Consider the following 15,626-nt stretch of genomic DNA (forward strand, 5'->3'; position numbering starts at 1 on the left):
GATATTCGACAGAAATGCCCCCAGAGCGAACGTCTGTCGAATATCCAACATAAAACTAACTTCACCGCGTCATGGAGAGCCGAGAGACGGCGAGTTTCGCAACGTGGAGATATTGTCATTACAGTAATCCCTCGTTTTTCGCAGCGGTTACGTTCCAAAAAGAACCTGTGGTAAGTGAAATTCTTTTTACAATTAAAAAGGCTTCAAATTGCGGAGATCAGCCCCGCCTCGCACGTATTTAACTGCTCTTCTGAGCCGCTGCATCCCGACCCTGTAGCGTCTTTTTCTCCTAAAGCCATCGGTGCAGCTGTGTTTTTTTGAGAGAAGAAAATAGTTATAGGTCGTTTTGTAGCTTTTTTTTCTTCTGGGCAAAAAGATTCTTATAAACCGACATGCCACCATTGGTTATATTTGAGACTGTAATGACTGATTCATCAAAGGGTCCCGTTCCTGAGCTGCTGCTGAAGCTCATTGGCCGTTCTCAGCTTGTTGCTAAGCAACCAACGTTATTGACACAGAAAGTGAAGAAGTGGGGAGACTGTTTTGCCAATCAGAATGCAGAACACAAGGGACAATGCAAATCCATACAATACCTGCTGAAATGAAGGCTAGAGGGGCATTAATGGGAGCATTTAAAAAAATGTTTTTATTTAAAGGAACTCAATAGTTACTTTTCATAGTAATGCATTACTTTTTGGTCTAAGTAACTTAGTTACTAACTGAGTTACTTTTTTAATGAAGTAACTAGTAACGATAACTAGTTACTATTTTTCAGTAACTACCACAACACTGTAGATAACATAGAATGGCAGGAGGTATTGATATTGCACGTAAAAATGATTGCACAAAGTCCAGTTGGAGGGAGGTTGAGGTCGGACTGTAATTACGGCATGTTGGAGTTTAGGGTCGTGATGGGTTTCGGGAAGAAACTGTTCCTGAATCTGTTTGTCCCGGTCCTGGCGCACCGTTAGAGCCTCCCTGAGGGCAACAGGTCAAACCGTTCACAGCCAGGCAGGGTGGAAGCTAAAACAGCAAACTTAGGCTAACTGAGCCACGACCAATGTGTTTAGCAGTCAGATGAAAAAGAGAACCAATCACCATTCAGGAACTAGATATCAGAGTGGGTTTATCCATTTGTTATTCTAGAGTCTATGGATGACACCCAATGCTTTAGAGGTTCTAGGAACATTTCATTCTGTAAGTTAAGGTCCTCTGCTTGGTCCCATCTGAAATCTGGCAGATGAGCAAAGTAGGACATCAACCCGACCTGAGAGATCGAATCATTTTGAATGTTACTCACATTTCCTGCGACTCCCACTCTGGGGATGAATCAGTCACTTGACGATCTCAAGCAGTTACTCTTCAACTTGAGACCTCGACAAAACTGAGTCTGAATTTTGAGAAATGTCTCGCAGCTCTGCAGGGAAAAGAATCTCCATTAAAAGTGGGGGATGTGTAGCTGTGATTGAAGATCTATCGTTTTAAATTGCATGATCACAACCCTTGTTTGATCATCTCCACTCCCGTCAATCTTCATCATGACTTGACTCCAACTGCATTTAAATTTACGAACCAATTAGCCACGACCTCTGGATTTTCAGTCAGATGGAGACAGTTGTCGAATTTCATCTTTGCTACACTTTCTTTAATAGAGCAATAAAAGTTTATAGGAATGCATCCCCCCTCTAAAAAAAGCAGTCTCTCCCTTGTTAGGGGTGGCCCCTCCACTCTTCCAAATCACTCTCCTAAGTGGGTGACCTGTGCTAATTTGGTTTCTTGAAGCTGTCCCTATTTAACACCAAAACCTCTCATCTGGGTGCCATTTGCACTGGGAGGAAATAGAATATTGAGGCCAAAGGCATACATCTAAATGTATAATTCACATCACTTGGCTTGCACATGAGATTTCTGCACCTCGTCTGTCAGTAGGGGGCCCTTTACAGATGAAATACCTCTTTACATCACAAAGGGATGCTCATTAAATGAATCCCAGTAATTACCCAGCATGTACTCCAGATGATGACGTAGGATATTATGCATAAAAACAAGACCTGATGGTGTTATGCCTTGCATTGAAGCTGATTACAGCCTGTTTTATCTATATTACCTGTTGTACTACTCCTTGGTGTAATTAGCATGACCACTAGACAATAGCTGAAACGGTTGGAAACCTTAAACTCTCTTCAATTAGTCCTATAGTGTTGCTGCTCCTCCTTCTCACTCATGTGCATTTGTTTTCCTCTGTTTCTGGATTGAAGATGAGCTGCAGTTTTGTGGATCAGTGTATTGTGTTTTCCTGTTCTGCCATTTAAAATAGTAAGAAGATCTTGATAGTTTCTTGTTTTGAAATAGGACACCTTTTGGGAGACTTAAAGTGGATATAGGATGCCTTTTAGTGATTTGGGACTTTTCTGAAGGGTTGCAAATATACATTCCTACGTTAAATGTCACCAAAAGCTTAGAAAAGGAGATATGTTGTGAAATTTCCAAGCCGTATAAAAAAACAAAACAAGTCTTGAGACTTTCTGTTGGGAGCAATGAAGGTTCATGAGGACGATTTCAACCTCGGTGCCATTATGTCACTGGGCCTGCCAATGATTACAGCTAATGTAGCTAAAGTACCCCAGATCAGCCAAAAATGACTCGAGCTGACCATCTGATGTCTACTTTAAATGGAGAGATATTATTCTGTCATTTACTGCCTTTCCCTACTCCACTACACACTCATTTGGATGTCTTTTGTTGACATTAGTCCGGTTGTTACTCTGCCTACAGTACGTCACGGCTGAAAGATTTGGAGAGCATATTCTTTTTTTATAAATGAGATATTCCTGACCGTCATTGCACAATATACACTCAAACTAGGGCTGGGCGATATATCGAGATTTTAATATATATCGATATATTTTCAAACACGATATGGTACGAGACAATATCGTTTATATCGATTTAAAAAAAAAATATATATATATTTTTTTTTTTTACATTTTTTTTTTAATGATTTTGATATAGCTTATTTTGTGACAAATTGACTTGAATGTTTTATTTGAGATTTGCACAAATGTTTTGTTATTTGCACAACTGTCAACCTCAGTGGAAAAGTCTGCCTGTTACTGTCTACATTGTATTAATTGCAGTGTATTTTAATTTAATTGTTATGCAGGAAAGGGATATTTGTTTTATTTTATTCAAGAAGCATTTTTATTCTATATATGCAGGCAGTTTATTTTTATTTCATTTGTTTTATACATGTTGATATTGTGCAGACCTCTGGTAATAAAGGAACCTGTGTGACATTTGGCACGAGGCTTTGTATTAAAACTGACTGTTTTTTTAAGGGTTTGCCTCAGAAAAAAATGAAGCTAACAGAGATGCTATGCTATAATGCTTTGGGGGAAACCCCAATTATGGCACAGAAAAAATATCGATATATATCGAGTATCGCCATTTAGCTAGAAAATATTGAGATATGACTTTTGGTCCATATCGCCCAGCCCTAACTCAAACATTACTTATTTGTCAAGACCAGCTTCACCTTTTTTGCTACACTTTGTTGGTACATGTAGCAAAATACTCCCAAATAATCTGTTTTGAGCCGCATTAATAAGTGTGAGCTTTGCAATCTGCTGGCATTAGTCAAAATTGTGATTTGCTGAAAAATCAATTAACCTTTCAGCCTGTGCTGAAATGCTTCTTGTCTCTGACTGGTTGTAAGCCTATCAAATGTCATCCAGGGGCAGGTTCTTCTCCATCCCTTGGTACCGTCACCTGGATAATCAAAGTCTAATTCTTCCTTTTTGTGGGTATAGATAACGGATGGATGGGTGATTAACTGTCCAGTAACATAATAATAATAAAGAAAATCCCAGCAACGGATGCCCTGGGGGTTACTTCTCTGTTATACACACATTTTCAACATAAAGACTTTGAAGACTCTCAGCTCATTAGCCAACAAAGGGTTGGCCATAAGGGTTGTCGGGGTTGTGTTTGAATACATTTGTTCTGTTCTTCAGTCCCTTTATTATATTTATTGCAGTCCACTGGCATCCCAGACATTCAAACACACCCTGTGCATGGAAAACAGTGTCTTCCAATACACTTTAATAATGCACGAGAGCATATTTCTTGTGGAATAAGCGGCAGTAACCCTGTAACCTAGAAGAGGGCTGCCACTAGACTACTTATCAAATCCCCTCATTTACACTTCACTTCATTTTCAGGAAGCAACATCTACTCATCGATTTGAAGTTAGGTTTAAGGAAAGACTTGTTCCAGTGGGTGGATCTGGTAAATAAACTAAAACAATGGTTTACTGCGGTGTCTTAAAGCAGTGCAGAGGAAGATTTACTTACTTTATTGGATTTTTGCTTGGTAATATTTCAAAGCAATTATTATGTGATAGTTTAGTTTAGTTTAGTTTATTGTTTTGCACAGTTTTTAAAAAATATACAGGACATATCAATGATAAACACTATAGGTGCAGGAAGAGGCAAAAAACCCAATGGGCTTATTTGAAGCCTCCACCGAAGATATTAAAATTTCATGTCAAGATTAACATACAAAAAAACAGAAAGTAAAACTATACAAAAGTGATGACAAACTAATAATGCAATATATAAATAATAAAGAATAAAGACAAAAAATAAATGTGTGTGAGTGTGCATGGGATATTGTTTTTACAACTTATATTATATTGACTCCTGAGCAAATAAGACTGTACATGTCACTATGAGTGAAACACAAAAAAACAAAAAGAACATGGATACATAAACAACAATACATTGGGAAAACAGTTACAAAACAGCAGTCAAGTGGTCCTTCAAAACGTCTTTTGTAATATTTCAGAGAGGACAAGCTCTTTGCCAAGTGGGAAAAATCATTCCACAATTTAGTCCCTAAATCTCACCGAAAATTGACCTCTGCAAGTGAGAAATTTAGGAGGATGAAGATCTGAGGATTGTCGAGTATGCATATGGATATAGTATGGACACGGGCCACAAAATGGACACTTTTGGCGTACTATAAGCTCGGTATGGGGTGGGATGAAAAGAGGCAGGCCAATTTAACATCAGACAACTTCAATATAAAAGTTTCCTTGCTTCATTTAACTTATCAGTTCATAATATTCTATATTTAATTGTAAGCGCTGTAGATTGGCAGCAACGGTCTGATGGCTGCTCAGACAAGGATGGAATATCTTTCAAATAGGAGGTTTAATCAAGAAAGAAAGTATTTAGAATTTGTCCTGTGCTCCTACCAGGCAACTTTCTTTCCATGGTCCATCTATACATTTTTGTCTCTCTCCAGATCATCACCCATATAAGCCGACCAGCCATCCTCATTCAGCATCAACAAAAACTAGTGAATGACTGTGGTCGGTTTTGCGATAAAACTTGGGGACGTGAAGGCATTATCAGCCCTTTTTTTGTGGCTCTTGGACGGTCCCGTATGAGTTGATGCATGAACTCAACCCCTTTGCTACATCCTGCAGCAGTAAAAATGACTTCACAATGGGAGGGGTAGCAGACCCGTTTCATTAGATCATTTCAGCAAAGTGAACGGCTATGTTGGGTCGGGCTCCAGTAAACGGGCTTCAAGTTCCTCCGTGACAGATACAGCAGCGGTTACTGGTCTTCCTGCCAAAACCCTGATTCTTAATGTCAGAAGTGAAAACCTCGGTGTCCTCTTCTTAAAAAGGAGTTTCTCTGTCAAACTCCATAAGATCATGCTCCTTCCTTTGCCTTTGCTTTCACTGTCATATTTGTTTAGTTGAGGTGCGAGCAGCGTTGCATAACTGAGTAGGAGAGTTTCTGCATCCATTCACGGCTAAAAATGAAAATGGAAATCACGCCTGGCATGTGTGTAATATTTCACAATGTCACAAAACGAGAGTTTTAATGCATCCGGCCACTGGAGTGTAAAAACCTTCCTTTTACGGGATTCCAAGAATTTATTTGAAAAAGATAAATAAATCCCAAATTCTTCCTCTTTTACAAGTCGGGTTGCCGTCAGCAGATGGGCAAATAAAGCCTCGGATAGGGGTAAAAAATGAAAAAAGCTGCAGTAACAAAATGTTTGTGTGCAGATGCTTGGCTTGTAATCATACAAACTTGTGTAAACGTGTGCTCGTCTGTCAGCTGCATTAAAACTGGCATATTATGCTTGCAGAAACCCACCCCCCCCCCCCGACTCCCCAATAAGTAATCTCAAACGAGCCACACTCTTTGTTCCTCTTTGTGTGTCCGTAATGAAACCTGAGCTATCGACTGATGCGGGACACAAGTATTACCACCAGCGGCGGTCATTTCTGAGGCCTCAGCACTTCACAACAACAGACAGTGCTACCTGAGCACACCCGCCGCGCTTCCCTCAATTAATGTAGCCGTAGGCGCTCGTGTGCGCGTATCTGAACTGTCCGCTCGCCGCCCGCTTCTTTGTCTGACTGCACCGTGTCGGCCTGCCCTCTCACAGAGCTCATTTTCCCCTTCACTCTGTGTGAAGGCCATCTTCAGAGGCAGGGAAGAGGCAGACTGGAGGGAAGGAATCAGACGGAGACTCTTTTTAAGGATTCGAGACTGAAACAAAGCCTGAGCCTCTGAGAGAAAAAAAACAAAAAAAAAAAAACAACAAAACAAGGTTGTTAAAAAAAGAACCAGCAAGCCTGAGGAAGGAAATGGAGCTGTGAGAAACGGGTGGAAAAAAACAAGAGGAGGATTATTTATAGCTTCTGGATTAGTCTTTTGAAGCACATCATGGTCAAAATGACTGACTTTACCTGCAATCTTTGTGATTACGGTGCTTTGATACCCTAAATGGAGGAACTTCATAGAGTTTTTTTTACTGTGAAATATAAAACATTGTGATGAACACGCATGTAGCATGCCAGTTCTTCTTTTAAACCCATTTTGCAATTGAACAACTAAAAGCGTGGGGAGGGTTGTTCTATCCTCGCTGCTTTGTCTGCCTTTACAAAAGCTGTCAAAGCTTGTGCCGCAGTGGATTGGGAATGGTATAGATCTGTAATGCATCACAACAAATAAACAAATTGGGGAGAAAAGCACTGCAGGAGACACTAGCCAGGAACTATTTATCAACATTTGCACGAGCCTGTTGTCTTTGACCTTAAAGGACCCGTTTCCCCCTCTTTTATTTTTTAGCAGAGAGGAATCGCTCTTAGATGCAAGCTGACGCCACTGGCATCTCGCTTCCCAGAAATTATTGCTCGGCGATGTACTCCGTGACTTTTACCAACTTGTCAGTAATAGCTATTATCTTGTGTGACGGCGGCGATGTCCCTGCTCTAAGCCACGGATAACTTCCAGCATAATTGACTTCCGTTCTGAGGTTACATAGTTTACTTTCACCTTACGCCGGTAGCTCATCTCACCTCTCCGCCGCACAGCGAGGGTATCCTACGTGGACATTTGTTACCATGGCAGCCAGAGGCCATTCCAGCAGTGTTTTATTACTTGTTGAGGGTGAACAGTGCTCTACATCAGGCCCTTGTGTCCCTGAGTGTGTGTCTTGTAAATACGATATTTTCACCCCTGTGACACTAGAAGGTGAGTGAGTGTGAAATTTATGTTTTGTTATTGTCACCCTCTTAGCTAGAATTTATCAGATTTACGAGGATACTTACAGGTTTTGCAGAAATTGATTTGAATGAATCTTACAAGTACCACCAAGCTGCAAACCGAGAATTATTGTGGAAATGTTGCGTTACGTTTAGAAAAGTGATGCATGCTTTACCTTGAGGAACTTTTATGTTACCAGCACCTTTATGCCCGGGACCACCTCTCTTTTATTTTGGGCCAAAGCCTGGGGTGATGCATCGATCTAGCCCAGACGTAAGCTGAACCCCACCCACCTCATCTCTGTTATTACTAGCTGAGGTTGTGGTCATCTATGATGCTAACATATATCACCTTAAGTATGTAACATTAGTCATCTTTGAATCTGTCTGTCCATCAGAGGCCTGGATCCTCTCAGATCCTGGAAATGCTACTGGCAGTTAAAGTTGCTTTCATCAACAAAAATTATGACTAAATATCATCATCAATGAACCTTTATCACCCGAGGAAAACGAGACGCAACGGAAATGCTGGTCATGTGACGATAACGATGATTAAATATATAATGCAATATAGTAGACTATCTAGGAAGATGCGTAGCTGTTTGTGTTCTTGTGTTTGTTTTTATTTGTCTACTGTAGACAAATAAAAACAAACACAAGAACACAAACAGCTACGCATCTTCCTCTGATCCAATACTCCTATTATGGATGATTTAGGTTTGGAAGTTGGAAGTTTACTGTTAGTTTGTAAAACAATTAAACCTTTCTTGTAAAGTTTTTAATGTCTACCTGTAAAACTTTTTTTTTTTTTTTTTACCTAAATTCAATTTAGAGATTAACTTAATTTCTTATTTTTTTAACCTTGTCTGCACACATATTAATGGTTGACACCATGCCGGCAAAAACCTAAGGTATATATATGTGCATTATTACTATATTTAATACACACACACACACACACACACACACACACACACACACACACACACACACACACACACACACACACACACACACACACACACACACACACACACACACACACACACACACACACACACACACACACACACACACACACATATAAACACACATACAAACCCAGTGAGTTTTTTTTTTTTTTTGATTGACTTAATTTCTAAAATGACTCCGAGGTTTGGACTGGGGTCCCTGCCACTGAATTTTCAAATTAAAAAAGAAAAAAAAACACCTGCTGGATCGGTGTTGGCTCTGAAACACATGTTTGGAACGTTTCAAGCACATAATGCACGAGCCAGCTCTCCTCCCACACCAGTCTTAATGAAACGTGTTACAGCATAGAAAAGCCCAAGGCACTGGCCCCTCATTTGGAGTAAACATCTGTCCAAAAAACGCCTGGAACCGCCACAATCTATGGCTCTGAATCGTTACACCATTTGTCCCCGATTTCATTAAGCCTCCCTTTGTTTTATTTGACAGCTCTTGCATTTTCTCCTCTCTTCTCGTCTCAAATCAGCACCATATTGTTTGTTTGGTTTCTCTGGTGGAGCTGGACAGAATCCCTCTGGAGACAAGGCTCTCATTGTGAGGACTTTGAAGAAGATTCATAATAAGAGCCCGCCGCCTTGTCAGTCAGAACATGTGTACACAAAAAAAACACCCACACTCAGAGGACATCATATAGTGCTTTAGTAATATAACCAAAACCCCACAATAATAGTGAAGCCACGCTGCCAATGAGAAAGCTAAGATAATTGGTCCGCGGGGAGACCCGTTTTGTCTGTGTCAGTAAAAACAGCTTGGTGATAAAAGGCTGAGATGCATGAATCAAAATAACTTTGGGGGAGTGAAAAGTAGTCTGACCCTCAAAGCAAAGCTGTCCACGGAAACTGTCTGGACGCTCTTCGGAGAAACATTTCTGAGAGCAATAAAACATGCCAATGCTGATATTAATAAACAGAACAACATGCTGTACTCAAATACCAGCGTCTGAGGCTTTCAGGTGATTTTAAAAGCTTGGATTTGGATTTAATTCACTCTCTAACCATGCATTAGTGGGGTTTTCTTTCTTTGAGATGTCTTTGAAGAAGGGGGATATCTTTGAAACATGCCAATTAGCCAGTTCTTCTCATAACTCTGGGCAGTGAGAGATGCCAAAGTCATTCTCACAACGTGCCTGCGTGGAGTCAATTAGAACAGCATACAGAAATTGGATTTAAAATATATATTTATATTATTTCACTATCAGCTTCAGGGATCTGTGATATTTGTAGTCTGTTGCACACTTCAGGGATTAATATTTTGAGACTGAAAGAACAGCCCAGCTCATGCTGTCAAAACTTCTTTTAGGGATTTAAGATGAGCAGTCGCGCACTGAAGGCAGTTTGTTTTCCATTAGGAGAAAAAAAAAAAAAAAACAATATCCAAGTCCCCATCCCAACTGAAACGATGATCTCGTCAAAGGCTCGATGCCATGGCGGTGAAGGGAAGCTATCCAGAGACTCCTCTGTTGAGAAAAACAACTTGGAGGGCTTACAGTGAGGCTCGGCCGATTTGCATGGAGGACGTGTGAAGGCAGCGTTGTGTATCCTTGCATGCCATGTTCCCTTGAAGACTCCTGTGATCAAAGAAAGACAACAGAGCCTGTGCAAGAATGGAAACATGGGACGGGTGCACATTTTCTAGTCTGAAACGGGAAGCCAAAAAAGAGCGACCAACTGTAGCAGTCAATGACAGAAAACCTTTCTTGTGTTCGTGTTGTTGTTTTTTATAGAAGTTCAACAAGACGGCATGATTACAGAATATACGAGCGAAGAGGCATACTGTAGGTATGAAATAAAATGAAACCCGACCAGTGTTTCTTAGCTACAGCTCATTACAGAAGGCTGCGCTCGGCTTTCCTCTGCCTTGGCTGTCTCTCTCCGCGTGTCATTTCCTGTTTTTATCATCACCTTTCCCTGCAGTTTCTGTGCTCTTTGTCCCCATTTGTTTGAGCAGAATTCATCTCAACATCGCCTCCTGTTTTGGGTCCCTCATTTGGACATCGGTACATCGGCATCAAGTTCCCGCTTGAAAGTGAAGCTGCCCCCTCAGACGGCGGAGTGCTTGAATGCTTGGCTGAAAAAAGGAAAAACTAAAAAAAGTGTCCCTCCGTGGGTGTTACTTAGAAGTTCCTCGCCTGGTCTGACAAATCTGCAGGGGAAGAGGCAGCTGCATTTCAAGAAAAGTTGTGCCATCAAGGATGAGCTCACCAGAAGGATACAGAGGGAGATATGTGAAACGGCTTTTTTAGGAATTTACCTGATGTGGGGAAAAAGATGGAGAAATGCATTTTTTCTAGTCGGGTTTCTAGTGGAGTTGCAGGGACATGAGAAAGCGCTGAGCAGCATACAAACAGTTTGTGGTTGCTTTGTATTTAAATTGTCGGGGGAAACAGCATAAAGCGCCCCCGCAGGACAAAAGGTCACCATAGCCTCTCCTATCATTTCCATACTTTACATGATATGTTCCGCGAAAAGAAAACAGCTGTTGCTGTCTGAATCCTTTTGTATTTGTGAAATTTCATTATGTTGTCTCCTTCATCATAGTCGCTTTGCCTTGAGTTCTCTTATTCTCCCTTATTACATGCTGAAACATGTTAATATATGTGACTTTTGAAGCTAATTAAAACAAGTCCACGGTCACGCCAGCAGCCTTAGCTTAATACTAATACCGTATCTGCATGTTCACACACCGGGGCAATGGTTACATGCCGATTTATGCTATTTTATCATCTATTTGATCATTAAAAGTCAACATGAAAGAGGTGCCTTTGAAGCCTCTTTATCTGTTATCTATAAAAACTGGCACCGCCAAACCTTAAGCTCGATTTATACTTCTGGCTGGCAGCTACACACGGCCTCTACGCCGTCTCTGTGTTAAATACTTCGATCTGTAATTACACCACCAACCGGTGGCGGTGTAGTCTCTTTTTCTGCAGAACCGTACTTCACAGTGCAGAGTTTCCTTTTGTTTATTCTTGTATGTAGATTCTTTAGGTTTTGATTTGATAAAGATTCGATATTGATTTAAATGCTTCGATATCGATTCCGTAAGACGTAGAAATACACAAATACCTGTTGGCAATTATTCATTATTTTTATTTTCATGCCTATTAACACGTGGCATGTTACTTCACATAGAAATGAACTGAGCAATTAAACTTAAAAAAACACGTGACAGTTCTGTGTCAACATGATCCGCAGGTTTGTCGTGTTGCTTTTCGGCGCAGAAACACGACAAACCTGCGGATCATGTTGACACAGAACTGTCATGTGTTTTTGATTTATTTTAACTTTTGTACTACAGTACTGACTCGGCGCAGAGTCGGCGCAGAGCCTCCACCACCTTCTCTCCTATTGGACACAACTCAGCGCGGCACGGTGGAATTAAAAAATGTTCAATTCGGGCAGGCAGGCGCGGTGCTAACGCCGCGGCAGGCGTCCTCTCACGCACAGCCGAGCTGATCTTGCTCCCCGGTAGCACAGAATGGGATCGGCGGCGGCGGTCGCCGCTTTGGGCCCTCTATGTGAAAGGGGCTTTATACAGCACCCTACTTTGGTCCGTTTCTCGTGTTCCTTCTTTAAATGGGAATTCAAAATGAGTCCAAACGTCTGATCTGAAAGATTTTCCATCGTCGCCATTTTATTGTTGTTTGGTCGCGTGCAGCCACCGTCCACAAAACGCGAATCATAAGAAAATTTTGCGCACAGCGCCCCCACTGGCCAGGAGGTGAATCGATTTAGAGGCTTTGCTTAATCGATATTGAATTAGGGCGGGGATAATTGTGATGTATCAATTGTTCAATATTTTTTCCCACCCCTAGTAACGGAGCAAATAAAATATATGTTACACGAATTGAAGCTGATAGATGTTGAGCATCAGTCGTTTTTAGAGACACTGCAGCAAACTATCATTCTAGAAGACTTGTAGACAATGAAGATGAAATAGCTTCAGGAAACTTGAAAAGGAAGGAGAATAAATCCATCAATCACCTCACCTTCAGCCTGAGTCATTACCACATGTAGTTACATTTGGCGAGAGGCTTCAGGCTATGTCTTCGGGTTCACACCCACACCGTAGCTACAACTAAGTATAACTTACCTCACCTCTGCCCATAAAACCCTCATTTTTAATGTTTCAACAGAAGCAACATCTGAAACAAATACTACCAGAGCTAAAATGAACACTTGTGGAACTCCACTGGGACCACTTGCTTGCTCTGCTCGGCCTGGTCATGGTTCCCTATGGATTCACCAAACCTGAGGTAACTAGGCGACTGTTGTGCCGGAGCGTGTTCGGCTAGCTGCTTGCTGTTAATCCAGTCAGCCAAGTCCGCAGCCTTCCCAACCCAAAACAGGTCAGTTAACAGCACGAGAAGCCTCTATTTTTAGATAAGTCAGGTTTACCAAAAAGGTACCAAGATGCCAAAAGGGACAGCTAGCTGTCGGAATAAAGTGGTCTTGATAACAAGCGAATAGATCAATGATTTTGTTAATGTATGCCAATTCCGAAGGAATTTCAAGACATCCAACCATATATTTTCTTTACCTATTTATTCATGTTAAGGCTCATAGATAGCTGGAGCACAGACTGTACGAAAAGACCCGGACAAACCCCGCTTGTGAAATCATCGAGTAAGAGGGAGGATAGGTTGCAAGTTCATGACACCTACAGGTACTTCTAAATCAATCATCAAGCATGCTCATTTTTGAATGAAAATGTCAACCCGGCCTGTTTGTGGACCGAAGGAGGAGCAAGCAAGTCCAAAGAGAAAATGCAGAGTGCAAAATAGTATGAACTCCTATAAGTGTGCTATATGCACTTTCAGCTTTAAACTTAAATAACTAACATTAAATCCATTGGTGAAATGCTAATGGTAATTGTATATATTAACATGTACTGTCCCAAATTGCCTATTTTATCCCAGAAAACACTAATGAAGCCCCATTCAGAGCACAATAACGCCAAGTCTTAAGTCTTTCCACCGAGTTTATTCATTAGATAAAATAACCTGGCAGGAACAGATAAGGACTTTGCATTCACATTGCCATTTCTCGTATCTGAAAACAAATGAAGACAAAGGAGGTTAAGACTTTTTTTTTTAATTTATTTTTAATAGGCTAGACCCCGAGATCTCTTCTTTGACGATGAATACAAGGTACTCTGCCATGGATTGTACAAAATTACTTAATTTAAAAGCCATATTATTTTGATAAAAGCAGCAAAATTGATAGTGATGATAAATAACTGGTAATTTATTTTTTGCAGTGCACAGTTTAACTTCTAGGAGTGCCTTGTTCACCATCTCGGCTTTTTGTCCTTTACATAATGACATCAAATGCCTTCCACAATAGTTGCTGCAGCAATTAGCATGAGCATTTTAAAACTTCTAAAATATATGGACCCTTTTCAGAAAGCCACTAAATAAATCTGGCCACCATTAGAATGGAAATAATTGGCTTGCCAACATATCTGTTCATTTATACAGTTAAAGAAACATGCTGGAGAGAGCGAATATACATATGTGAATAGAAGGATAACTGGAAAAACACGTTTTGATAGATAAACAAGCAAAAAATAAACAAAAAGAAGACCCTCCACTCTCTTTTCCCTACCATAATTTTCCACTCTGGAAACATAACAGGTGGCACATGGCTCCCAGGAGATATGGGAACAAGTATGAAAACAAATGTTCAGCCAACTTGAGCGATAGGGAGCAGTTGGCAAATGAGTATGTTTGGATTCAATTGTCATGATCAATGAATGGATTCAGGGGGAAGCCTCCATGCACGCGAGTAAAAAACCTGAGGAACACAAGGTACAGCATGTTCCCATTTGCAGACGTAATGCCTGCAGCCCGGAAACAGTCATGGGGCTCACTTGCCATCCATCGAGCCCCTCCTGATATTGCTGCAGTTGATACAAAATCCCTTGGGAGACATTTGTGTTTAGGGCCATGTTTACTTTGGAGGGAATGATGCAAAAGTGATGGGACATCAGTACTATACAGGCTCATGTCAAAATATATACGAGGAAAGTAATGAGTTCACATCGTCCGGCAGTCTTCAAGTTGTAAACTCTGCATATATGACTTGCTTTTTCTCACTATGTAAGAAGGGATTATGATATTTTCGTCAACGAGGGCACGTTACATCGCTCCAAGGGGAAGCATGTGGTTTATGGAGCTGAAAATACACACACACACACACACACACACACACACACACACACACACACACACACACACACACACACACACACACACACACACACACACACACACACACACACACACACACACACACACACACACCGTATTTTCTGGACAATAAGCCGCTACTTTTTTCATAGGTTTTGAACCATGCGGCTTATACAAAGGTGCGGCTATTCTGTAGATTTTTCTTCCACCGCTCGGGCACTCTAACCTGAATTAGAATAAAAACTAAGACAAAATAAATGCAAAGAAGAATACGCTACTTCTTCTTTAGCAGATAGAAGTAGGTAGAAGCAGATTTCAAACAGATAAATGGATAAATAAATACTGTTTATTTTCTCTTGGTTCTGTCCAGTTTTAATCAGCAAAGTTGCTGCCGTGTTAAAAGACACTGTTAGGAAAGGATCTATTTAGGTACAAACATGTACATCATTTGCAGTTCAAAATGGTTCTGTACATGTAGTAAATGTCTAATCTAACAACATAAATATTTGCGGCTTGCATTTTAAATGGAGCGGATGCGGCTTATATACAGGTGCGGCTTATAGTCCAGAAAATATGGTATATATATATATATATATATATATATATATATATATATATATATATATATATACACATATACATACAGAGAACGGAGATGTTGAACCGTAGCTGGACTGCGGCTAGGAACTTAACTACACTATGTGCCTTGTGGTCACAGACTTAGGGTGCTTTCTAGGGGTGTAACAATATATCGTGCCACGAAATTTCGCGATACAAAAATGTCACAAAACGTGTCGTGGAGGTGACAAGGTGTATCGCGATATTGGGCTATTA

The sequence above is a fragment of the Cololabis saira genome, chromosome 24 (genome assembly GCF_033807715.1).
Source record: "Cololabis saira isolate AMF1-May2022 chromosome 24, fColSai1.1, whole genome shotgun sequence".
Classification (NCBI taxonomy): domain Eukaryota; kingdom Metazoa; phylum Chordata; class Actinopteri; order Beloniformes; family Belonidae; genus Cololabis; species Cololabis saira.